The following is a 26,725-nucleotide window of genomic DNA, read 5'->3' on the forward strand; positions in this document are numbered from 1 at the left end:
CCGTTGTCGGGTCTTCATGGCCTGTTAATACAGCTGCCCATTTTTACACCTGGAGAACCTGAACTCCAGAGAAATTGTAACTAGTTCACCCTCACATATGTGTCGTCTTGTAGCTGGAACTGGAATTATCTGCTGACCGCCAGTTTGGTATTCTTGACTTCATACCCTGCTGAAGTCAGCACCTTGCACTTCGAAAAGAAGTCAGAATAGGTGGTATTTGCCCTGTTTATAGAGGATGAAATTGAAATGCAGAAAGAGAAGTCTGCCACTGGTTACACATCCTGTTAGTAGCAAATGCTGACTAGATTAGAATTTAGGATTCATGGGTAAAAAACACAGCTTCTTAATGCTTTGTCGTCCCCCAAATTTTTAGCAGTTAGTCAATCTGTCTTTTATATGTCGACTGCAGTTTGTTTTTTCTCAATTAAATATATTATATAGTATGGTTTTGAGAGTAACAGGAGAAAGCTTGATTTAAGGAGGAATTTTATGCCACAAATTATTAATCCAGGAGCTTTCAAAAGGTTCCTTTATCCATACACAGGAGCACAGTGTTGTATACAGGATCCTTTGTGCTCTTTTGATGATAAAATTAGTATTAGAGATTTGATAGCCTGGAACTCATTAGTATGCTGCATAGACCTTACCTTTTCTTTGTGGTCTTTCTGCCAACAATTCCAGTTGGGAAAAACAGAAGATAGAATGACTAGAGTGGCCGGCTAAAGTACAGGACACCCAGTTAAATGTGAATTTCAGATACTACTTATACTAAAAAATTATTCATTGTTTATATGAAACTCAATTTTAACTGAACGTCCTGTATTTTTACTTGCTAAATCAAGCAACCCTAAGAATGACTCTTGTCTCGAACACATTTATAATACATTCTGTTTAGTGCCTTGTCTTAGATTTCTTAAATGTGACCTGTTTTCAGAGAAATACAGACGTGGGATTCAGGCAGGTTTTTTTAAGGACACTAACCTTAAGAATCTTTGTTCTCTTGAGTCCTCTGAGGCAGAGTTCTTACCTCCGTGGTTGAGTGTGCCATCCTTTTGTGATCTGGATGGAAAGAAGTTAGAGACTGTTATTGGAAGTGATCTTACTCTCCCTGGCCTCGTGTGCCTGAATTTGACTTTGACCCTTTCTGATGCAGCGGGAGGTTATGGAGGCCTTCTTCATGACAAGCACTGAGGTTCCCGAACTTTTGTATTCTTCCAGGTTGTAAGACTTGGAACAGGAGACCTGGTTTTGCTACCAAATAGCAGAGTATGTTTGGTTCAACCATTTAATTTAGCTTCATCATTGACAAAGCAGGATTGTTAATGCCTGCCTCACTAGGTTTAAATAAAAGGTGCTTTTTTACCCTCAGTATCACTGATGTAAATAGTTTTCAACGTCCCATACAATCAAGGAAGAGCAAGAAGGGAAAACAGAGATCGTATGCAAGGTCATAGGAGTGATTTGCCCGGTCAGAATCACCACGCAGCTTTCTTGAGTCCCATCTGGTACTTTTTACCCTTATATTTGACATGTTTACAGTCACCTTTTCCATCTTTATTCATTTGTGTGCATTTACATTTAATTTGATATGACAGCAAGATCCAATATATATATAAATTAACCTCTGAACACAAAATAAACTTCAGTTTGGGGAGGAGAGGTCAGTTAATAATTTATCTGAGGTTGCTCATTACCATTTCCCTGGTGCCCAGCCCTGCTCAGCGATCTTTACCTCATGAGAATAATTCATTCTAGACAAAAAGGACGCTTAAAAGTGAATTCAATTAAAATAGCAGTGAAAATGTTTTAATTGGAACTTTATCTTGAAAAATGGAACCGTAGATTATGAAAGTAAATTTATCTTATTTTAGATTTCATAAAATTGAGATTATAATGAAAACTCCTTGCTAATTTTTACAATAAACAATTGATTTTCTGACAAAACTATACCATAAACCATGGCACATGTTTATCATATAAATACATGTGTACCTCATGTTTGACTTTTGCAGCAGGATCATAAAGAGATTTTTTTCCCCCAAAAAATAGTTTTTTTGAATTAATATTTGAAAACTTCATCAGTTTTTCCAAGGGCCTTTCTTAGTCTAGAATGTAATTATTTGAACAGAATTCTCTTTTCAAGTATCTGTTATCTCATTATCCTGGTTGATTCTTTCTTCAGTTGTTAGCTGGTCTTTAATTGGGCATAGCTCTTGTTCGTCAGTGGCTCTGTGTAATATTAGAATGCTTCTCCAGCATCACTTTTGTCTACTTCTGGAAATTCTGTATCTTGTATAGGAATTTCAATTTCAGTTTGCAGGTGATTTGTACTTGTATAGAGACTGAAGTATTAAAAACTCATTGGAAGAGGATAGAAGTTAGTCTTAAGAGGAGGGGCCCACTTCATCCAGCCACGTAGGTCATGCACTGCAACACTTCTGGGAGGCCTGACGAGGGAGGTGTGAGGGACGATTTAATTTGATCTGTGGTTGATTCATAAGTGATGGTTTTGATAACATGTGTTTTCACATTCAAGCATATAACCGCAGGGGCTCAGATAATCAACAATGTGGTCATGAGAAACTCCTTCCCTCCAGGACTGGTAGTTAATAAGAATTGTTGATTGAATGACTGAATATACTAGATCCATTTACCTGTGTCATTTAATACTGAGTTCATGTCTCCAAGAAAATATCTAGAGGTAAATCACTTGTGAGACAATTAACTATAGTAATAGACAACACGTGAAGAATTTTTTTAAAAGATTGGCACCTGGGCTAACAGCTGTTGCCAATCTTTTTTTTTCCTGCTTTATCTCCCCAACCCTCCCCCCCAGTACATAGTACATAGTTGTATATCTTAGTTGTGGGTCCTTCTAGTTGTGGCATGTGGGACACCGCCTCAACGTGACCTAAGGAGCAGTGCCATGCCTGCCACCAGGATCTGAACCCTGGGCCGCAGCAGCGGAGCGCATGAACTTAACCACTCAGCCACGGGACCAGCCCCATGAAGAATTTTTGAACACTGGCTCTGAGACATGTAGTCGGCACTGCAGCGTATATGAGGATAAATTAGCCATGATCAGTTACGTGCTTAACGTCAGAGAGATGGTTAATAGCTAAAACACAATGTTGATTTTCTGTAACGAATATACTAGCATTCAGATATTCAAAAGACAGTTGTCCCTTTTGATGCAGTTAATTTAGGAGGCTTCATTTATTTATTCACTCACTTCACTCAAGAAATATTTACTGAGGACATACTGTGTAACAGGCATTTTCTATGTGACAGGGAATGCAGTAGTGAACAAGGGAGACAAGTAGCTCTGATGAAATTTACATCTGGTCAGGAAAGACAGGCAAACCAGCAGATGGATAAACAAGAAAAGTATCTAATAATGAGATGAGGAGGCTGTGATCAGCCGGCGCAGGGGAGGGGAGAGCATTCCAGACTGGGGGCAGTTGGAGCTAGTGTGCTTGAGGAGCACCAAGGAGGCCAGCATGGGCTAGAGCAGCCGCGGTGGGGGTTTCAAAGAGTTTGGGTTTTATTCTCAGTTCATGGAGGAGCCAAGTTGGGTAGTTAAGCTCTTAAGGTTTACTCTGTTAAAAGATTACTCTGGCTGCTGTCTGGAGAATGGATTGAAAGGGGCATGTATGATATGAGAGAGAGCAGTTGGGGCTGTGGCCATAGTCCAGGTAGGATATGGTGGGGCTTGGACCAGAGCGGTAGGACAGGAGATAGAAATGAACAGGTTGGGATAGAAGGTTTTGTGAGTCAAGTAGATGCAACTTGGATTGGACGTGAGAATGGAAGGAAACGGAGATTGAGAGTAATTCCTAGGTGTCTGGTTTGAGTGACTGGGAGGTGATGGTGCTATTTCTTACTGTGAGGGAGACTGGCTGGGAGTGAGGTGGGAGCGAGATGATGTTGGGAGGGGCATTAGGAATTGTTTCCCCCGTTTTCACCTGTCTGCTTAGATATCCACATGGAGCTGTTACGTATGTGGTTTGATTAAAAAATAAAAAGGTTGATCACCATTTTCCAATGAGAAGATAAGAAATAAGTTAGGGCAACGTTTTGGGTTTGTAGCTGAAATAGTTAAAATACCTATTTTCATATTGATTTCGCAATTTAAGTTACATGTACATATTTAAAAATCTCGTAAGTTCCATGAATTTACACGTACTGTTTTCCTATCTTACATTTTACAAAACAATTTTATTTAAAAGCTTCCTATACATTTTTGACAGCTTCACATGTGTTTGTGACATCAATTGCCTTTGGCACTGCGGCTGCCATATAAGCATTTCCCAGAGTACCTCCCCCTCATTTCTCTCTGTTTTTAAGATACAGCATTATTTGAATCAGTGTATGTTGCTGTCACTGGAAAGTTTGTCCTAAGTCACAGCATGTCTTCATAAAGCATTAGGACAGTTATTTTTTAAAAACTCTGTGCGGTGGGTATATACTTGTGATCTGTGCTATGGACCTGTCTACTGTGTTACTTTTAAAAGAGAGCTTTAAAGGGGTTTTATAACTGCATCCAATGCTTGAAATTATGAGGGCATCCGGATAATATCTGTGTTATTTTTTTGCCCATTTCATTCTAGACTGGCACCATTTCAGAATAATATATATTTACCAAACAATACAGTGTTGTTCAAAGTAAAATAATTAAGGGAGCATCCCATAAATGAAAGACTTAGTGGAAACTCAGAAATAAGACAACCTCTTCTTTTCCCCTCAGCTTTCTTCTTTTTTCACTTAATAAATCTGGAGATTATTTGTATCAGTGCATATGACCATCTTTCACTGTCTGCCTAGTGGTCCATAGGATAAATGCGTTTAGCTAGCCTCCCATTGGTGTTATTAGGTTTCTTCTCACCTTCGCTAAAACAAATAGTACTACAGGAAATACCCTGGGCATTGGCAAGCTTTTTTTGTCTTGCCATTTGGTGAAATAATCCCTATGTTATTGTAGGGTAGAGATTGCGTTGTTCTTATTATGGGCACATTCTTTTAAGTATTCTCAGCAGTAGCAAGTTTTTATCTTTTGAAGGTAAATTTGAGTTTTGGGGAAAGTCAAGTCTTGTGCATGAGCTAGATAGTAAGTTAGCTGTTAGTCTAGGTTTTTTTGGGTCTTTGTTTTTTGAGAGGACGGCTTAGTGAAAACCAAGATCTAACTTTTAGATAAAACTAATCTTATTTGGCTTATAAATTTTCTTAGAAGTTAGTTTCAAAAGAAGAGTTCCAAAAATGTCTAAAGTAATGGTAGTATCAATTGGTATAAGACTATGGCTTTCCAAGGGGAATTATTTGAAATGAATAATCATTTGGATGTGTATGATCTGGTATGTTTGTTTAAAAAAATCACCCACTGTGAAGGCTTTAGCTCAAATAGGTTTCTTCCACAGGAGGGTACATTAAAAACATAAATAATTTAAGTTTTCTTGGATTGAATTTTTAAAATTAGGTATTGCCTACTTTTTAACTTTCTTCCTTTATACCAGGAGTAGGTAATCTAGAATAAATCATTTTTACCATTCATCAAGCATTATTAGGATATTTACAGAAGTCTAGTCTTTCTATCAGATAAAATTGTTTGCATTTCCCATTTCCCCTTCTAAATCTAATCTATATATAGCAATATAGATAAAACTATCTAAAATCAAGCATATTGCTAGCCAAATTTAGATAAATATTTATCTTTAACTTTCAAATATTTAACTTCAGAACAAGTTGTATGTTTTAAACAGCAGATTAATTTCCCTATTTATGTTTTCTTAAGACTATTGTCAAATTTAGTGTCTTTTACTTTAATATAAACTGGTTTTGAGAAAAGCAGACTTGATGCTTGATGTGTTGTAAATCAGGTATCTGAAAATATGTATATATGGGAGTCATACTTTATTAAAATTATTCATTGAAGCAATCGTCCCTTACAGTTTTTCAAAATAAAACTTTCTTAACCAAACCATCTTGTTTATATTTTCTATGACAAATCGAATTATGATCTGACCAGCTTACCGTGAGGGAATTTTTAGCAGCTGTCAGAGGCAGCGCCTTTCCATCTGAAATATTTAATGTGTCACGTGTTCTGTTCTGCAGAGAGATGGTCAACTCATGGTTTGCTGACAGAGTTCACACCATCCCTGTCTGCAAGGAAGGCGCCAGAGGCCACCCGGAATCCTGCTCTTCCCCCTTGCAGCAGACTTCCCATGCAGATAGCAGCGCCCCTGGGACACAAACCAGGAAAATCTCTGCCTCCGAATTTGACCGGCCTCTTAGACCCATTGTTGTCAAGGATTCTGAGGGAACTGTGAGCTTCCTCTCTGACTCAGAAAAGAAGGAACAGATGCCTCTAACCCCTCCAAGGTTTGATAATGATGAAGGGGACCAGTGCACAAGACTTGGAATTAGTGAAAGATGTTTCTAGTCTTTTGGATGTCACAGCCTTGTGTCACAAAATTTTCTTGCACATCCATGGACTCATTGCCGCTGACCACTATTCCCTGTTCCTCGTCTGTGAGGACAGCTCCAACGACAAGTTTCTTATCAGCCACCTCTTTGATGTTGCAGAAGGTTCAACACTGGAAGAAGCTTCCAATAACTGTATCCACTTAGAATGGAACAAAGGCATTGTGGGTCATGTGGCAGCGCTTGGTAAGCCTTTGAACATCAAAGATGCTTATGAGGTAAATAGGGAGCCTTTGGAACCCTGGAGATGGGCTGGGGAGGGGAACGTGGGTAGGCATTGGACAACTACTGTGAATGGGGGTGTTATTAAAAACTGAGATGTATGCAATAAGATAACTGAGAGGTAGTAATTTGTGTACTTAGTTAAAACTAGAATGTATGGTAGTAACTTTCCCATCTTTTAAATCTTTTTTACTGGTGGTTGAGTCAAGGATATGAACCTGAGAAAAATCTTATCTTGTTTTTCTCCTTAATGATAATTTAACATAGCTCATCTCATAGTTATATTCTCTCATCACTATACATTTTCCTATCTGTTATTTCCATGTCTGAGGATTTTACTGAGATTCCAACATGATAGGTCCAAAAACTGTCAAGAAACCAAACTCATAGGCTTTTCAAAATTCATTCATTCATTCATTCAATCATATCCACTCATTCAAAGTCTCATTGACACCAAAAAAGTTTGATTTTCTGTCTTTCCATCCTTTCTTCCGTGTAGTTGTATGTTATGTATAGTTGCTGTACATTGTGCTATAGTTATGTATAAGTCTTTAATTAAGGACCTAAAGATTATACTATACGATTCTTCAAACTTTCTATTTAAAATAATCCTTTTTATTGATAGAATTATGGGTTTTAAACAAAGCATCTTAATTGAATGACACTTGATATATTTATGAAATACTTTCTAGCACTTTGAAAGAACAATTATTCTAGCTACCTACCACATAGTACACCATAAAGGTTCCGGGATAATCCCAGCTCGACATTCTTATATGTAATTTGAGAGGTCACTGCTGTTTTGTTCACCCCTGTATCACTGGTGCCTAATACAGTGCCTGGTGCATGGTTGAGTCTTAATAAGTATTGATTCAGTGAAACTTATAGTAGATAAGGTAGATAAGTAGAATAGAAAGCAGAGCATAATAGATGCCAAGGAAAATGTGGTAGGTTCATGGAAGCAGGAGATGACATTGAGTTGGGGAAATGGAGAAAGGTTTCTTTGAGGAAGTAATGCTGATAACGGATCCTGGAAAATAGATAAGATTTGAATAGATTGAGTTGTGTGCACGGTGAGATCCAGATGTAAAGAGAAGCTGGAAGAAGAGACAGGGAAGTTGGATCGCATGGCACTTGTATGGAAATGTAGGGGTATAGTCAGTATAGACATTAAGGAGCTGTTGGAGCAGAGCCCAGAGATTGCTGGGGTCTTGAATTCACCAGGTTGAGGAGTATGTATGTGGTCCGGGGCCATGGGGAATAATTGAAGATGGTTTGAAAAGTGGACTAGTATGATTCTGACTGTGCTTTAGAAAGATGAATTTTACAGTGGTCATAAAATGAATTAGAAGGAAAAATACTGGAAGCTGGGAGGATAGATTATTGTAATAGTGTGAAGAAGTGAGGACCTGAACCAGGGCATTGGCCTTAAAGATCAAAAGGAGGGAATGGACTTCAGATGAAGAAGCAGAATCTGCTGGACTTGGCAGCTAATGGGAGATGGAAGTGAGGAGGAAGAGAGGAGTCACAGGTGACTCAGGTTTCAAGTTGGGTGAATAAATGATGGTAACTGGTAAGGAACACTGAGGGCAGGGATTTGGGGAGAGATGTCGTAGCTCAGAAAGGTTAAATCCTGAGATATTTTTCAGAATCCATTCTGTACAAGCAGTTTCTTCAATTCGGATTCTTCATGGAGCTCTCTCCATGTCCTCTTTGAGCTCTGTAGTAACGTCACATGGTAGCTGACTCCAAGAGGGGGGTATTAAGGACACAGCTGAAGGACTGCTGCCAGATTTGCGGAATTCCCTTCCTGTGTTAGGTGACAGCTGTGTTTCCGCTTTTCAAGGGCACTATAGTCTCAAGTACAGTAGGACCATAAATATGCTTCAGCTTTGCTGAGAAAGTTTTCATCTGTCCACATGCTTATGTTTCTCCAGCCCGGAGAATTTTTTCCCTTATAAGCATTTTGTTTCATCTGCTTACCATCTTTAAAGTTTTGACAATGTAATTTTTGTTTTGCAGTTAGTAATGATTTAATTCTTGTACTGCTGTCTAAAAGAGGCCCCATGCCCTTGATCTGTGACGCTCCCAGAGTGAAGCCTCTTAGCATGTGGGTTCCTCATGTTGCCACTTCACTCTTGGCACCCTGATCTGTGTTTCCAGTGGCCTTGCAGAAGTTGTTTGTGTCCCAGGAATTTCAATAGAAGCTGTGGAGTTGATCTGTGACATGTAATTTACATTGGTATTAACAGTGGAAGTCAGTGGCTAATGAGTAATTCATTTCTCAGCCCCACCCATAATTTGAATAATCAAAATACTGTCTCGTGGCCTTTGTGAAAGTAGAGTATGAAAATACATTCTAATGTTTTCTGAGTCCTCCCTCTTTAAAAATGCATCTGTAAAAATGACACTGTACAACAGTATTTCTTAAGCTTATTTGACCACAGAACACTTTAAAAGTTGTAATGTAGCAGAAGACCATGAGGTAGCCATGAAATATAGTAGTACTCAGACTGAAGCTAAGAATTAAAAAATAGTCTCAGACAAATTAATTGTAAGAAGGGGTCAACATTTGATTCGCTCTTTAAAACTTTGTAACAGAATGACCTAAATTTGAGGATTCAACCATTTTATTACTAGTAAAATTACACATTCATATATTTAAAATCTAAGACAAGCTCCCCAACTTAGACCAGTAATTCTCAATTAGACCACAAATACCAATGATAGGGTTAGTTGGTAAATGCTGCCTATATATTGATGTTCAGTCACACCATCTCGTCCTGCATCAGCCCATCATTTATGCAGCTTTCTTGAATGTGGCACAGCATTTATGAATAATAAGATATTGACACATAATAATCAGAACAACTATATAAATGTGTTTTGGTGTTTTCTTTGTACAGTCATGGGTTGCTTAACCACAGGGATACGTTTTGAGAAATGCAGCACTAGGTGATTCTGTTACATGAACATCATAGAGTACACTTACACAAACCTAGATGGTTTAGATTACACACCTAGGCCATGTGGTACTAATCTTATGGGACCGCCGTCGTATATGTGGTCTGTTGTTAACTGAAATGTTGTTATGCGGTGCAAGACTGTATATGAAAACTAGATATCATCCAATATCTAGATTGGATTGTGTATAAGGGTTCTTCAGAGAAACAGAACCAACAGGATATATATAGATATATTAGAGGAGATTATTATAGGAATTAGCTCAGTTGGAATTAGGTAGAACTTCCATGATCTTCCTGCTGTCTGCAAGCTGGAGAACCAGGAAAGCTGGTGGTGTAATTCAGAGTCTGAAGGCCTGAGAATCGAGGGGCCACTGGTGTAAGTCTGGTCTAGGTTTGAATCCGAAGGCCCAAGAGCCAGGAGCTCCGAGAGAAGGCAGGTGGGCAGCAGAAGATGGATGTCTTAGCTCAAACAGAAAGAGCGAATTTGCCCTTCCTCTGCCTTTTTGTTCTGTTAAGGCCCTCAACAGATTGGATGATGCCTGCTCACATTGGTGAAGATCTTCTTTACTCAGTCTACTGATTGAAATGCTAATCTCTTGAAGAGACATCCTCACAGACATACCCAGAACTAATGCTTCACTAGCGAATTGCGCATCCCTTAGCCTAGTCAAGTTGACATAGAAAATTAACCATCACAGATTGCCTTGAACCCCTAATTCCGTGACCTTAAGCCTAGCTAAGATTTCCTATGTCAAAGGATTTACATTGTCAAAACACCCCTCGTTCTCCCAAGTCAACTGGAGTACAAAACTTGGACACTTCTCCTGTTTCCATAGGACAACCACTCCATGTATGCCCTGATTTCTGGAAGAAAACTTGGAGGGGCTTAGGGAAGGGTCACATTCCACTTGTGTGGCCTTCACCACGTAGCTGCTAATTCCTTCCATCCTTCCATCATTCCTCCCTTGTCATTCTTTCTCCAGATAAATGAATCTTCCCCATCTCTCACCCTGTGGGTCTCACCTCTACTCCAAGGATTTATCAAGATATTTTTCTAAGGAAATATGAGCTCTCTCAAATGAATTTCTGATGAGTAAAATTATTTGCAAATTGAATTTTAGAAGAAAGAAATAACACTAGCAACTGTTTTAATTTTGATAAATCTACTAATCTGTCATGGCATAATTGTGCCCCAGGGAACACAGTTTGGGAGCTGCAATATTTGTCTTTGTTCAAAGTTCTAATAATCTTGGGGCAATGTCTTAAAAATGCCACTCTGGAAGAAAACCTGTGTATAATTTGGCAAGTCTACTCTGTTGTTTCCTTTTTTTGTTTTTTTATTTTTATATAATTTCGAACTTACAGAAGAGTTGCAAGACTGTATAAGACACTTCTGTGTACCCTTCACCCAGATTCTCTAGTTGTTTATGTTTTGCCCCATTTGCTTTATCATTTTCTTTTTCTATATATATTGCATATAAGTAATAATGCATATTATTTTTTTCTCAACCGTCTAAGTTGGAGACGTTTTCACTAAATATTTCAGAGTATGTTTTCTAACAAGAATATTCTTTTACGCTATTGTAACACATTTATCAAAATCAGGAAATTTTATGATCCAATACTATTATCTAACAATGCATAGTCAGGTTTTGTCAATCGTCCCATAAATGTCCTTTATAGTTATTTTTTCCCTCTGATCAAGGATCTAACCCAGGATTACATATTGTACATACCTGTCATGACTCTTTAGTCTCCTTTAAATCCAGAATAGTTTGTTAGTGTTTATTTCTCTTGACATATATTTTGGAAGAATACAGGCCAGTTATTTAGTAGACTGTCTTTCCTGAATAGATTCAAGTTAGGCACTTTGGGCAGGAATACCACAGGTGTTGATGTTGAGACCTTGTTTGGTTTTCCAAACAACAGTCAATTCTTTCCTCTTACACCAGCTGGGGGTCCTACAATCCAGTTCAGTTCTAACTGTAACTACCTGGAGTCAGCGCAGACCCCACGGGCTAAGGACTCAGTCCCACAAGATTGCCCCCACTTCAGACACCAGCCACAAATGGAGTCCCCAGGCTACCTGCACTTATGCCCAGCTGATTGAAAATTCAGGCGTTCCCCCCTCAAGTTCAGTTATTTGCTAGAATCACTCACAGAATTCAAGAGAGTGCTATATTTACAATTACAGTTTTATTATAAAGGAAACACTTCGGGAACAGCCAAATGGAAGAGATGCATAGGGTGAGGAATGGGATGTGGGGGACACAGAACTTACATGCCCTTTGCGGGGGGGCGTCATCCCAGCACATAGATATCTTCACCAACCTGGTCGCCAGTGCCCACTTCCCTCTCTGGAGGTCGGGGGTGGGTCTGAGAGTTCTAACCCTCCAGTCAGTTGGTTGGTTTTTCTGGCAGCCAGCCCCCATCTTGAAGCTATCTGGGGCTCAATTACCCATGAACCATCTCATTCGCATGAACTAAGTTGTGCTTGAAAGGGGCTTGTTAGGAATATCAAAATATTCTCCTATCAACTCAGGAAATTTTAAGGGTTTTAGAAGCTCTGTGCCAGGAACCAGGGATAAAGACCAAATACATTTTTTATCATACCACAGACCTCCTCAGTGTATGTTATCAGGAAGCATGTGATATTAGTTTATCCCAGTATTGATGGTGTTAAATTTGATAACTTGGTTACAGTGGTGTCCACCGGGTTTCTCCACTATAAGGGTACAATTTCTCATTGTAAATAATAAGTAGCCAGCCCTGGTGGTCTAGTGGTTAAAATTTAGCATTCTCACCGCTGTAGCCCAGGTTCGTTTCCTGGTCAGGGAACCATACCACCCATCTGTCTATCGTCATACTGTGGCAGCTGCATGTTGCTGTGATGCTGAAAGCTATGCCACTGGTATTTCAAATACCAGCAGTCACCCATGGTGGACAGGTTTCACTGGAGCTTCCAGACTAACACAGACTAGGAAGAAGGACCTGGCCACCCACTTCCAAAAAAATGGCCACGAAAACCCTGTGAATAGCAGTGCAGCATTGTTTGATACAGTGCTGGTAGGTGAGAGGATGGAGCAAAAAGACCCAGCAGGGTTCCGCTCTGCTGTACACAGGGTGACTAGGAGTCGGAGAGACTTGATGGCACTAAAAACAACAAATTAGAAGTATCTTATGGGGAGATACTTTGATATTATGTAAATATCCTATCCCTCATCAACCTACATTTACCAGTTTTGGCATCCAGTGATTTTCTAACGCCATCATACCTTCTATATTTATTAGTTGGCATTCTAATGTGAGGAAGAGTTTTGTCTTTTTTATTCATTCATTCATTCATGTATATCACTGAGGACTCATGGATTTTCATTTTGTTTATGAGTTATGATCTGTTATTATCTTTATTTATTTGGCTTCTGAAATTATATCAGATTTGCAGACTCCCATGTATTTTTGATATGCCCCCATCACTACAATTTTCTTGCTTTCTGGTAGGGCTGAAAGTTCTTACTGCCTTAACAAGATGTTCCAGGCTCTCTTAGACCTTCCCTGCCCTAGCCCTAGAATGCTTCCTTTTTCCAAGCAGCCTTGCTTCCAAGGAAAGGATGGTATTTAGAAACCAAGGTCTGGCCACTAGGTGAGCTCATTGCTTCTGATATGTGCTCATTGCTAATATGTTTGCAGACAGAGCTAGGAAAAAAATAAACAAATATACACACATACTATATTTTATTTATTTCTATACCTATCTACTTATTATATTAAAAACAATGAATTCTTACTGATACCTCCAATTTCAATCCACATCTCAAGGTACATTTTTTTTTTCTGCTTCTTTTCTCTGCTAGGTGTTTCCTTCTCCAAAAGTGAAGAACCAGGCTTCCTTACTCTGTAAGCATATGCTCAAGCCAAGTTCTAACCTCTTCACTCCTTTCTGCAGGTTCCAGTATCTTTCCCTTTAGGCTGAAGAACTTCCATTAGCACTTTGTGTAGTGTGGGTCTGATGCTGACAAATTCTCTCATTTTTAGTTTATCTGAAAATGCCTTTATTTTGCCTGTATTCTTAAAAGATATTAGTTAATAGTAGTTTCTTTCAACACTTTAAAAGAGTTTTCCCACATTTTTCCTGTCTTCATTTTTCTCATGAGAAGTCAGCTATACTTTGTGTTTGCACCTCCTGTGGTGCTGTATTTCATTTTCACACCATGTGTATAAGTTTAAGGTTTTCAACAACTTTGAGAAATTTTTGGTTTAATTTTAAATATTTTATTTTTAATTGTATTTATTTAAATAAAATATTTAATTTTAAATATTTTCTGCTCCATTCTCTTTCTTCTTTTCGGGACTTCAATTACGTATATGTTAGATCACTTGATATTGTCCCAGAAAACACTGAGGCTCTGTTAACTTTTTATAGGTTTTTTCTTTTTCCCCTCTGAGTTCTTCTGATTAGATACTTTCTGTTGATCTATGGTCAGGTTCACAGACCCTTCAATGAACTTTTCATTTTAGACATTATACTTTTCAATTCTAGAATTTCCATGTGGCTTTATTTTTCTTTATAGTTTTTTCTTTCTTTGCTGAGATTCCTTATCAGTTCATTATTACCATATTTTCTTCTAAGTCCTTAAATACATTTATAGTAGCTGCTTTAAAATCTTTGTCTGTTAATGCCAACATCTGAATCATCTTGGGGTCCATTTTTATTGACTACTTTTTCTCTTCATTATGGGTTGCAATTTCCTGTTTCTTCACGTGTCTTGATTTTTGATTTCATACTGGACATTGTGGATGTTTCATTGCAGGGCTTTTGGATCATTTCATCTTCCTTTAAAATAAGGCTGACATTTGTTCTTGCAGTTGAGAGATCTTTGGTCTTGTTGGCCTTGGTATTATTATTTTTTAGGCTGGATGTATTTTACTTTTGAATTTAATCTTAGGGAGTGCCCCCTGAATCTAGGATATGGTTCTGTGTCTCAACTGAATGCCTGAGGTGCTTAGTAAGATCTCTCCTCTGGCTAGACTGGAAGTCCAGTGTCTCTAAACATTTCCCAAACTGGTGTCCCCGTTCTGATTTCAGACTTCAACAGGTCATTTTTGCAAGGGCAGAGTCTTGCTATGTACGTGTCTGAAGTGAGTAGCTGCTCAGTCTTCTGCCACTCCTCCTTTAAACCCCTTTCCCTAACCCCCCAAGACAGCCTCTCTTATCAGGTACTTTGGCTTTCAAATTCCAGCCCCTTTAGAAGTCTCGAATTTCTTTCACTTCCATTTGGAACTGTTGTTCCACTTGGATGCTGCCTGCCTTCTCCCCAGCAGGAAAATGCCTCCAGGAAGAAAGCCGGAGTGTTGCATGGCAATCGTGCATTTCCGCTCTCCACTGTCTAGTAAAGCAGTAGGGCAAGTCTGGTACCAGTTGCTTTATCATGGCAAGTGGAGATCCAAGGCTTGTGTTTTTTTTACACTGACATGTTCTCATAAACAATAAAAGGAATAATCACAATAACAGTAGTGCTCCATTTTTTTTAAGGTGTTTCTTGGACCTAATGGGGTTAGAACTTCTCTCTGAGTATTGCCTCTGCAGTGAGTCCATTGTTAAAGGAAAATATTTTGAGATGCCAAAATTCACCTAAAGTGAATTTGAAGCATATGTTACTCCCGCCTCCTTCAATGAAGAGAGCAATCCAGGCTGCTGTTGATTTTAAACTTCTACTATGCACAAAAATGTTGTGATAGTCCTGCTAATTTCAGTCTGTCAAACTCTATTGCTGTGATTAGATAGTTGGGTTTAATCGTCTTCATAAATTGGTCTTGTAATTCAAATATTCATTAACAAAATAATTGCTGAAGGTGCATTTTTATTCATATTTTGATTATTAGCTTGTAGAATAATTTACTCTATAAGTTAATAAATTTCTACTTCTTTAATTCATCAATATCAGAATTGCTTTTGATACTTTGCATACTAAAGGATGTTATTTAGGAACTATTTCTTAGAAACATTCAGCCCAGGTTTTCTCTGTGTCTCAATATAACTTGGAGTATGTTTGCAGAAAAAGCAAAAATGCGGTAGCGTTTATTTATAATATAAAATATTTAAACTGATTTTCCACCATTTTATAATTTTTCTTTTGCAGTTGTCCTTAATGTCGGGTTTGGCCCTCTCAGGGGAAAATTGGCCTCATTTCTGACCCCAGTTGATGGAATCTAGTATAGTCATTTACTTCATTCACAGCTTTGGCTTTGCATGACTTTAGACTAATTTAAAAAAAAAAATAGAAATGACCTTCAAAGATGAGGATTTTCCAGTGTAGTGATTCCATATTCTCTGAAGGGAATTCCTACAGCAGAGTTTTGAGAGCAGTGATGCTGTCATTAGGTTAAACATGTAACTTCCCAAGGCTGTTGCTTTGAAGGAACAACACTCATTCAAATGTTTATGTTCTGGTTTGTTTTTTCCATTCTAATCTTTCCTCATATAGTGGTTATCTGTCCATTTCCTTTAGTATGTTTTCCCCCTACCTACAAGATTTAATTTAAACTATAATAAACTAAAAATGATCACAGTTGATAACTATGATATCACTTGTTGATGAATTCTTTCATTTATTTACCAAATGCTGTTGAGTTCCTGTGCTAACATTGGGAATACAGTGATGAGCCCAAAAAAAGCCCCTCACAGAGTTTACAGCCTAAGTAACTTCAGTCTTCCCAATCTGGAGTTTAAGAGAAAATAGCCTGTACCTTTCTTTAGCTCACATTTAGAATTTTTACGCGTGTCAGAGTCCTTTGCAATTACTGGATGTGCATGATATACTTTATAAAAGGGGAAAGAGATTCAAAAGATTGAGTTGTTTACAGTCTGATTGAGGCCATGCAGCTTTTTTACATATACAAAAAGAAAAAAGAAAAAAGATATAAATTCTTGTGAACACCTGAGATAGAACAGAATACTGAGGAATTATATAAACGACCATTACAAGGGAGTAAAGTCAATACTGGAAGTTTGTTTTGGAGGTGGTTCGTTTTATAGGAAAAGTTTCAGAGCAGAGATGCTTTCCTGTTGGATGGCACGGAAGAATCAGGTAGCGAGATGGGAACAGGCAAAGTGTGTTACGGGGAGGAGAGTTGCCAGTCTTCCTGAATCTAAGTAAGGCTATCCAAATTGGTTAATATTTTGAATTTCCTTAATTTCTTTGAGTTTATTTCTTTGTTTATATTTCCTTTATATGTTTGAGTCTGTATTTTTTTGGTTCTCATAAACACTAGCTGCTAAAAATCACTTAAATTTATCTTTGTCAAAGATGATACGTACTTACATTCAGCAGTGCCTTTTACAATGATAAAATTGTCATTCAGAGCAACAAGGTAAGTCAAAGGTTAGATTTCTCTAATCTTATAAATGGGAAAAATCAAATCAATCTTTGAACAGGTCAGTCATTAAATTGAATTTCTTTTTCCCTACTAGGATCCTCGATTCAATGCAGAAGTGGACCAAATTACAGGCTACAAGACACAAAATATTCTTTGTATGCCAATAAAGAATCATAGGGAAGAGGTAAGCCAATTTTCCATTTTATAAAAGGTTATTTGGAAACATTTCTCTTTTTGAAAAAAATTTTTACTTTACTTTGCACATTTATGAAATAATCCCATAGTGATTAAGTTAACTATGAAGTGCTTAAATGTTCTGCTCGATATTTTTTATTTGGACCTTAGTTACAGGGTTCAGTCCTGAAGGATACTTTACTTTGACTCAGGAATAAACTTCAGACATTTTGCTTCCTTCCTGTCCTTCTCCCCCAGGACCTTATTCTATCCTAAGATATATAATTGTGGCTGCAGTTGGAATCAATTTATTTCATATTATAAGTGTCTGAATAATGCTCATTTCATAAATGGTCATGGTCATAAGCCGATTCTTTTTGGATCCAAAATTAAGTTTTGAAAAAATGGAAATTGTAGCTAATTCCAAGTAAATTTCATTGTGAAGTTATAACAAGCAAAGGAAAATAGGTTGGTTTATATTTCGCCTAACTAGAAGGTTTGGAGTCTGTTAGCACTGATTTCCTCTTCATTTATACTTATTTTAAAAAAATGGTTAATAAATTACCAATTAAACTGAATTTTTCAATTGAGTGTTCTCAACCCTGGCTGCACATTACAATTGACTGAAGAACTTCTAAAATATTACCAATTAAATCATAATCTCTAAGGGCAACGTCTGGATACTGATATATTTTTAAGGCTCCCCAAGTAAACTGTAGCAAGGGTTGAAAATCACTACTCTAAGTGAAAACAAATAGATTGAAAGAGCCCATATTGGTGTTTCTTTACCTTGGCTGCACAGTAGAATCACATGGGAAGTAGTCTGAAATTCTAATGCCCAGGCTTCACCTTAAATCAGAGTCTCTGGGGTTGGGACCCAGGCATGAGTATTTTAAAGCTCATCGTGATCACAGTGCAGCTAAGGTTGAGAACCCCTGCCAAGAAGACTAGAAACACTTTGATGCTTCTACTTGATTTACATTCGGATTCTGACATCTTTCCTTTCTCTCCTCCATCTGGTCTGTTACCCAGTCCCATTGATTTTTTTCCATTAGAGTGTTTCTCATTTCAGTTTCTTTCTTTTCATTCCTGCCGCCTGCACCAGAATTCAGATCTTGAAGCAATGCCTGAACTTTTAAAATATTCTTGTAAGGGGTTTCTATACTTGCAGTCAGTTCCCCTTCAATCCACCCTGCATATGCCCTGGGAATTTTCCTAAAACACAGCTTTCTAAATCAGTGCTCCTAAAATATTAATGTGTATGTGAATCACATAGGGAGTTTGTTAAAATGCAGATTCTGAATTCAGTAGGTCTAGGTGGGACATGAGATTCTTTTCTAACAAGCACGAGGTTGATGCTGATACCCTGGGTCAATCACAATTTGATTAACAGGATCCAGAATCAGTCACTTCTGAGTATCTAAAATAAGTTCTCAGTGCCTTAGAGTTGCCACAAGGTTTCTTAAGAGGATAGTTACTAAAAATTCCTGCACCTAAAACATGAATATCAGATTAATTATTAAGTTAATTAAAGCAATGTATGGACTAATGATGATAGTGCTATTAATTGGGTTGCCAGATATAGGAAATAAAAAATACATCCCATGTAACATTTAGGACCTAGTTATACTAAAAAGTTATTTGTTGTTCATCTGAAATTAAGTTTGCTTAGAGGTCTTCTATTTTATCAGGCAGCCCTAGTTGTAAACCAAGGACTATGATTCTGTGCTCTTAAGAAGACAATGTTCAGCTTTTAGTTACTATTTATGCTTTAAAATCATGGCCCAAAACACAACTTTGTACTGGCCAAGAGACTCAGTTTGAATCCTACTCTGATTAAAGTCCTTTTAAATAGTGCGAACAGTCTCAACCTGTGTCACTGTGTGTAGCTGGACCCAAGACCCCTCTGCTGGCTACATGCCTTGTCCCCTCACTAGAGCTGTCATTGCAGGGGGGGGTGGAAACCTTTCACACAGCTGTAGGGCTGACTGCATATTTTGTGGGGCCCATAGAAAAATGAACATTCAGAACCCCTTATGCAGGAAGCAGGGGGAAATACGCAGTTAAAGGTACCAAAATAGGAAGCATTTTCCTTTAAAATATCTTATTACTTATAAAACATAACAGGACTGAAAAAGGCATGAATAACATAAATTTACACATTACAAGGCAATCTTATCAGTCTTACTTTATATAACATATATAGTACATGACACTTTCTCAATATGTTGAAACAGATCATAAGATTTTTCTGTCTCACTTATGCAAATTCGTTTATTATGTCATGAAAATATATAAAGTTAGTAACTTTTATTTTAAATTGATACAGTTGAAAGCGGTGTCTGTTATTTTTGGCAGATGCAAGATTGCAGATCACGTTCACTTATGCCGAGGAGAAGAGTCTGTGTTGGGGTAAACACTCGTGGAGCCGTGAAGAGTGTTTTATAGGCTATGACAACATTGGAGAGATTTCTGATAAATTATTTCAAAATACAAATTTTATTACACCTAGAGCTGATGATCCTTGTGGAAAAATTTTTCTAAGAAGATTTAACCCTTCAAACAAATCAATTTCATGCCACCTGAATTTAATTTTAAATGTAAATTTATACTTTGGCATTTCAGTGTTTCCTCTGACATTTCCCGTAACTTATGGAGGGTGTAGAGATAACCAAAAGTGTGCTCTGCATTTGCATATAATTCAAAATGCCTTTTTATTCATCTACCATTGTGTCTTTGGTTACATGGAATATTAATTTTATACTTGTCTTTCTTATTAACACGTGGTTCTTCTGAAGGTTCATGTGAAAAAAGTGTTTTCTGCTGACTGCAATGATCTTTTAATTTTCTTTACTATTTCTGTTTGTGGATATTTACTTTGCAACATTGCAGCAGTTGTGAAACCAGAGATATTAAATCTTTTGAATAATTCTAACACTCTTCAATTCTCCCCGATATGATTTATTGCAATGTCCAGTATCCACTTTTATTTTGCAGGAATTTCTTGATCGAGTTTGCTGCCTGAGTACCGCAGTTCGTGTCCTTGCATTCAGGCTGGACAATTGTATTTGTGCAGATGCCACGGGGACAGGCTCCTGGGACAGACAGACCAGCCAGCCTGCAACCGCGGGTCCTGGCACACCCCCGTGCAGTGGCCCTCCTTTCTCCTAAGGCTGAACCTGCCGCCGCCTCTGCTACCACCACCACTTGGGGCCCTGCTGCCCCTGGAAACATCCCCATCAGCAGCCAATCTCCTGAACAGCAGGGCTCTGGAAACCTCCCAGGGGTTTCCGCCAGGGGATGCATTGTCAGGGGCTGCACCTTTCAGCCAGGAGAGGGAGAGCTGAAGTACAGCGCTCCGGAGTCTGAAAAAAGGACTGGGGAACAGATGAGAGCCCCAGGGCACCCCGGCTGGTCTCTGGGGACTGGGGCACGAGCCCCTCCTATGGCATCTCCTTCAGGATCTGTGGGTCCCTGAGTTGTGGAAAGCCGCCCAACCTTCTGAGCTGGGGGCCCGCAGGGTTAGCTCTGGTTGCTCTGGGCACTTGTGGGAGAGCAGGGTCAGAGCGGAGGGCAGGAGTTGGGGGCTGAATGCTGGTGCCCACCCCTGCACACCCCGCGGTGGGCAAGGCCGCCCCTGCCTCCCTCTCCAAGGAGCCGACCACGAAATCCGAGAAGCAGAGAGGGGAGATGGGGAGGGAATGGCAGTGGGGCTGCAGGGCACGCTCGGGTCAGCACTAACCGCTGGTGTAAAGGGACGAGTGGCCACTTCTGGCGGAACAACAGGCGGCGATGGAAGGCAGCGCTCAGGACGTCATCGGGCCTGCGGGGGACGCACTCACCAAGGACCAGCAGCACTTTCCAGCTAGGCGCCCGATGCGCACGGCAGAGCTCAGGGTCCGGCAGCGCCTCGCAGGCCGGCACCCGGGGCTCTGGCCCCGCCCGAGTACACGTGCGCGTCAGGCCCCGCCCCCAGGCGCCCTGGCCACGCCCCTCGCTCAACCACTGCGCTTCCCGTGGACCCTGATGCGGTGATCTCAGGAGACCCTCAGCTGCTGCGCTTCCTGGTGAGTCCGCGGCGGCAGTGGGTGGCGTTGGGCCCAGGGAAGGGTAGGCGAGCTCCCGGGAGAAAAGCCGGGCCGCGGGGGGAGGCCGATGCCGGCCCGGCGCAGGGGCCGAGGATGCGGGCGCCTTCCACGTGGACCCCGCTCCCCACCCGCTGCGTCCCAACCCAGGTTCCCGCCTCCCCAGAACTTGGTGGAGCCCGCAGGCCATAGACTCTTAGGCAGCGTGGTGTCCCACCCTTAGACTCGCCGTAAGTGGCTTCGGGGTGGGGTCCATGTTGTGCCCAGAGCAGCCTCGCAGGGGCGGGGATGAGGGGCAGTCTGGGGCCAACTCTGTGCAAGTGGTGCCAGGATCCTATGGATGCTGTGCACTCTGAGTTAATCAAGGGGCCTTGAACTTCCCAGAACCAACTAGAACCCCTGGGGCCCCCTAGGATGCCAATGCCACAGGTGGGGGCGGGGGTAAGGCAAGGCCTCAGTGGAAGACAGCCCCTCCAGCGCTGCAGTCCCCTTAGTGGGTGGAAGTCTCCATGGCTGGCCATTGCAATGCCTCGGGCCCTCAGGGCCTCCAGTCCTCCCACCCACACCAGCCAGAGGAGGGAGCCCCCTGGACCCTGCTTCTCTCTGCACTGTGCCTCCTTAAATTCCCTGGGGAGGAAAAAAAAAGAAGCAAGCAGATTTTCCTTGGAGGAAAAACTGAGTGTTTAGGATTCTTATTGAGAAACTGTTCATCAGCTAGGGTTTGGGCAAGTGGGGTTCTGGGATTCAGGGCAGGGGTGTGGGGACACTCCATCTTTCGTGGAGGCCCCCTCTGCACAGGTTTCTGGCTTCCTGTCTCAGACCAGCAAGGGGGTGGGATGTAGGCCATCTAGCTCAGACCCCCTGGAGGGGAGACAGATTGTGCCTCCCCTGATGCCCTGGACCCCCGCCCTATTGCTGGGTCCTCTGAGGCCTGGACCCTGACTGCTGGTCTGTGTTGCCCCTGCTCCACCCCAGGCTGAGTGAGGCCAGGCCCTCAGGCTCCAGCATGGCCCTGCAAGACCACTGCTGCCCCCCTGCGGCCGTGCAGAGGAGGCTGCCCATCCTGGCCTGGCTGTTGGACTCTGAAGATGGACTTCATCACTGGACTTTCAGTGGGGCTCAAGGTCATTCCCCACGCGCTGGCCTGTGCTGAGGTGACCTGACTCCTGCCCCAGGTGAGATGTCTGCCCCTGCTGCTGGCCACATCCCCGCCCTGACCCCACACTAGGCCTCATCACCTGCCCAGAAGCAGAGTAGAAATGCACAGTATCCTCTCCAGACAGCGGGGCACCCAGGGCTCCAGCCCCATGGGAACCAAGAAGCCTTGGTTTACAGTCTAGAGCATGTGACTGCCTTTGGGGAGACGCGCGCCCTTATAACTTCTCTTGTCACACTTGTCACACACAGGTATCAGGGCAGTTCTGGGTTGTGTGATGGGGCCAGCAGGATGACTCACTGTAGCTTTAAGCATTATTTCTCAGACTCGCAGACTCACACAGAAACACGCAGGTCTTTGTGCTCCCGCAGGTGGCACCTGTGGCCCCACTTGGGTGCGGGTAGAAAAGAGGTCCCCTCATCACAGCAGGTCACACTCATGGATGATTGAGGGTGAGTGGTTACCCTGCCTGTGTGCGCTGGTGTGCCCAAAGCACACAGTGGACACCGCAGACCCCTGTGCTCAGATGTCTACACCAGGGGCACCCTGGGTGTGCCATGTGCCTCCTGGGTGCTCATCACTCTCTCCCCAACAGTGTGGCTTCTACTCTGCCTTCATGGGTGCTTCGTGTAGTTCTTCCTGGTCACCTTCTGGCATGTTACCCTGAGCCCGCCTGTGCTGTGCTACTGGCTTTCCTGTGGGCTGCATGCAGTTAGCCATGGGGTCCCTGCGCTTGGGTAAGACTCTCAGGCCTTCAGTCCATGGTGGGGGAGGTGTGATTCTGCCCTTCCCAGAGTACCAAGGCCCCTGTCTCCTGAGGATGGCCCTGCCCTCAGCATTTCCTTCTTTGCATTCCAAGGGCTATCCCTGTGTGCGTGTAGTAGGGGCAGGGGGACCCTCGCCGCTCAGCCCTCCCCTATTCTGCTGAGAGGCCAGGACACTTGGAGAAGCTCCCAGAGCCTCAGACCCCAACCTCCCTTTCCTGCTCTCCAACCAGCCCAAACAGGGCATGTCATTCCAGTCCTCAGCCTCAGTCTCATCCACACTGCCTTTCCCAGCCATGTTCACCCATGTCCTCTGGGACCAGGCAGAGCTCTGACCAACACAGTATTCCCTCTTGGCTGCCAGGGTTCCTGCTGGACTTTGTCTCCTGTGCCATCATTAAAGGTTTCACCTCTGCTGCTACCATCACCGTGGACATCGGGCAGATCCAGGTAGGCTCACTGTTGGCACTGGGGCACCTGCAGGGTAGCAGGACCAAGGCCAGGTCCTGATATGTGTGGGTCAGTCGACCCCTTGCTTTCCAGAGCTGGAAGCACATGGTGCTCGCGTGAGTCTCCATCAATGAAAATGACCCTCAGGGGGGATGTTGGGTGAGGGTCAGATTGTGCAACAGGTAATCTCGGGGAGCGGTGATGACAACCCCGCTCTTGGTGGAGATTTCCCACCAGTGCGCTTGGTTCCCACACAGGGTAGTTTGTTCCGCTGCCTCTACTACCCACTCAGCCAGCAGCCTGCACAGCTCGTGAGCATCCTGCCTAGATTTTGACAAGCGGATTATACCTCCATGCTCATTTAGCTAGATGATTTCATTTTTTTTCCAATTTCTGTCGACTGTCTTTCAAATGGCTTGCTTCTTTATGTTTCTGTTTAAACCTCCATGAGAAGCTCTAGATCAGTGATCACTGGTTCCCCGAGGCCGTCATTGGTCCTCCTTTCCCTGGGTTCGATGATCCTGGGGGGCAGGAGCTGTCTTGCTCCCGACCGTGGCCCCCAGCGCTGTGCTTGGTATAAAGCAGGTCAGCGCTCAGGTGGGTGTGCAGAGTGGACCTGAACTGTCTTGTACAAATGAAGCTGTGGGGCCCCTGGCGGCAGACTCGGGGCCAGGCCTCTTCCTTGTGACCTGGTGTTCTCACCTGGGTCTGGTTCTCCAGGCTGGCCTGTGCAGTCTTCCCTGATGGTGGGCAGTGAGCAGATCAAGACCAGGAGGAGGCATGTGTGAGAATCCAGCAGCTGACATGTCTTCCCTCTCACTCTGTGCTGGGGCTGGATCCACACTTTCCCTGTGCTCGTTTCTCCTCACACCCCTGGGACAGAGGTTTATCATCATCTGCATTTAGAGAGGAGGAAACCCCTTAAAAAGGTGGGTGAATGCGATTTATATATTATGTACACACACATCAGGGGAAGCTTGGCAAATGGTCTGTCCTAGGATAGTCTGTCCTTTATTCTAGAAACAATATCTTTCCTTTTTAGTGTCAGTAATGTTCCTTGATGTGATCATAATACGGGTAGAGGGCAGCTTCTTTGTTCATTCATTACCTGGCAACCCTACACCCGCAATGTCATTAAAACCTTGACCACGTCATGACAGCCATCTGAGAGCCCCTAGGGTGGGGTAGGGTTCTCCTGACTGCCCAGGACAGAAGTGGAGGAGGCGGAGGTAGGAGGTGTCCCCTGGCTAAGTAGCCCAGACTTCCGTGGCACCAGTGCCTCCATCACCTTGGCCCTGGCGAGCGGTGTCTGTGCTCAGGGGTGTATACTGTCGTCGGTGATAGTCATGTGAACTGAAGGGACACCAAAGGCTGGTATCAGGAACAGGCACACGCCTGGACAAATCCAGGATGTCTTTGTATTTGCTTTTGTTTAACCGTGAAAGGTGCATTAAAGCCTGATGAATTTTAATAGACACGTGCCCTGAAATATCCCGGCACACAGAGCTGAGTTTTCCACAGTTCCTTGTCGCTCTACCTGCTGGTTGTGCTGCTCCTCGTTCACGTCTCTGATCTTATATAGAGTTTAGGGTCAGACTAAGCATTGAGAACAGCCTTTTACACATACTCTTGGACTCTTTTCAGATTGATCCTGAAGGCATCTGCCACTTCTGGAATCCACTCAAACCACAAGGAGGAGAGTCACTCCAATGCCTATGAAATGGAACCTTCAGGAGTTTTTAGTTATAAATCTTGGAATCTGGAAGATTCAATTCATGATTGCAAAATATTTATTTCCTAACATTTTGTTTTTTCATAAACTGATGCTTTTGAAAGAGATCTCATTAATTGGGCTGTTTGACTTTGACGTCTCTTTGGGGTGGAGCAGTAATAAACGTGGGTCCACTTTCATGTTCAGCGTGCACATCCACGTGATCCGAACTCTTCCACTTCTTTTCTATTTGATGGCTCCCTGTGTTCCCCTCCCCCGGGTTATGATGATTCTTTTCTGACACTTGTGAATATGTTTTTTTAAACTTTAAGTGCCTTTTAAAAAAAATTAAAACATAGAAATCCTCATGGATGTTTCAGGTTGTCTTAGTACCTAGAACATTCGCTACTGGAATTCCTCTGCGTTTTCATTGCCCTGGTTGGGACCCTTTAAAGTGAGTGAACGAGACTCTGTCCTCCCTTCTGGGGGATGTCTTCTGTGTTGCTGATTCACCGTGCAGTCTTTAGTCATCATTACAGCGTCAGTGAGATATAGTTCACATGTAATACGAGTCACACTGTAAGGTGTGTAAATCAGTGTTTTTAGTATACTCACAGAATTGTGCAACGTCACCACAATCGATTTTGGAAGCTTTCCATCACTGCTCCAGAAGAAACACTCTACTCGTTAGGAGACAGTCCTGTTTCCCCTAAACCCTCAGGCCTAGGCAGACAGAAATTCATATTCTGTTTCTATGGATTGGCCTATTTTGAACATTCCCTATAAATGGACTCATATGATGCGTGACCTTTTGAGTCTGGCTTCTTTCACTCAGCATGACGGCTTCAGGGTCCACCGTGTTGCCACATGTGTGAGCCCTCCATTTCTTTTCGATGCTGAATGGCATTCCATCATGTAGCTGCAGCACAGTCTGTTTATTCCTCAGCTGATGGACATTTGGGTTATGTCTACTTTTTGGCTATTATGTATTTGTCTGCTATGAGCATTCACGTACAAGGTTTTGTGTGGACACCTGCTTTCGTTTCTTTTGGGTCTGTACCCAGGAGTGGAATTGCTGGGTCACATGGTAACTCTTGGTGTCACTGTTTGAATACCTGCAAGGAATTTTCCCGAAGCAACTGCACCATCGAGTGCAGACCTGCAGGACGCTCAGGTGTGTCAGGTCTGTGGCCTGGTTGCAAGGACATGTGGCCAGCAGGGGGCACCGTGGGGCTATCTCAGAGGTGAGCCTGCCTGGCCCTGCCACCTGGGAAAGTCTCACAGGCCAGAGGGAAGTGAGCAGTGAGTTCACTGAGCTGTGCTGTGATGAGACTGCAGCGGTC

General features: G+C 42.1%; 1 pseudogene; it reads left to right on the forward strand.

Moving 5' to 3' along the window:
* The window catches only part of LOC138921001 (cGMP-specific 3',5'-cyclic phosphodiesterase-like), a 38,194-nt pseudogene extending 12,444 nt beyond the window's left edge, over positions 1–25,750 (forward strand).
* Positions 25,751–26,725: the final 975 nt, after the last annotated feature.

Source organism: Equus caballus, chromosome 27 (genome assembly GCF_041296265.1).
Source record: "Equus caballus isolate H_3958 breed thoroughbred chromosome 27, TB-T2T, whole genome shotgun sequence".
NCBI classification, from domain to species: domain Eukaryota; kingdom Metazoa; phylum Chordata; class Mammalia; order Perissodactyla; family Equidae; genus Equus; species Equus caballus.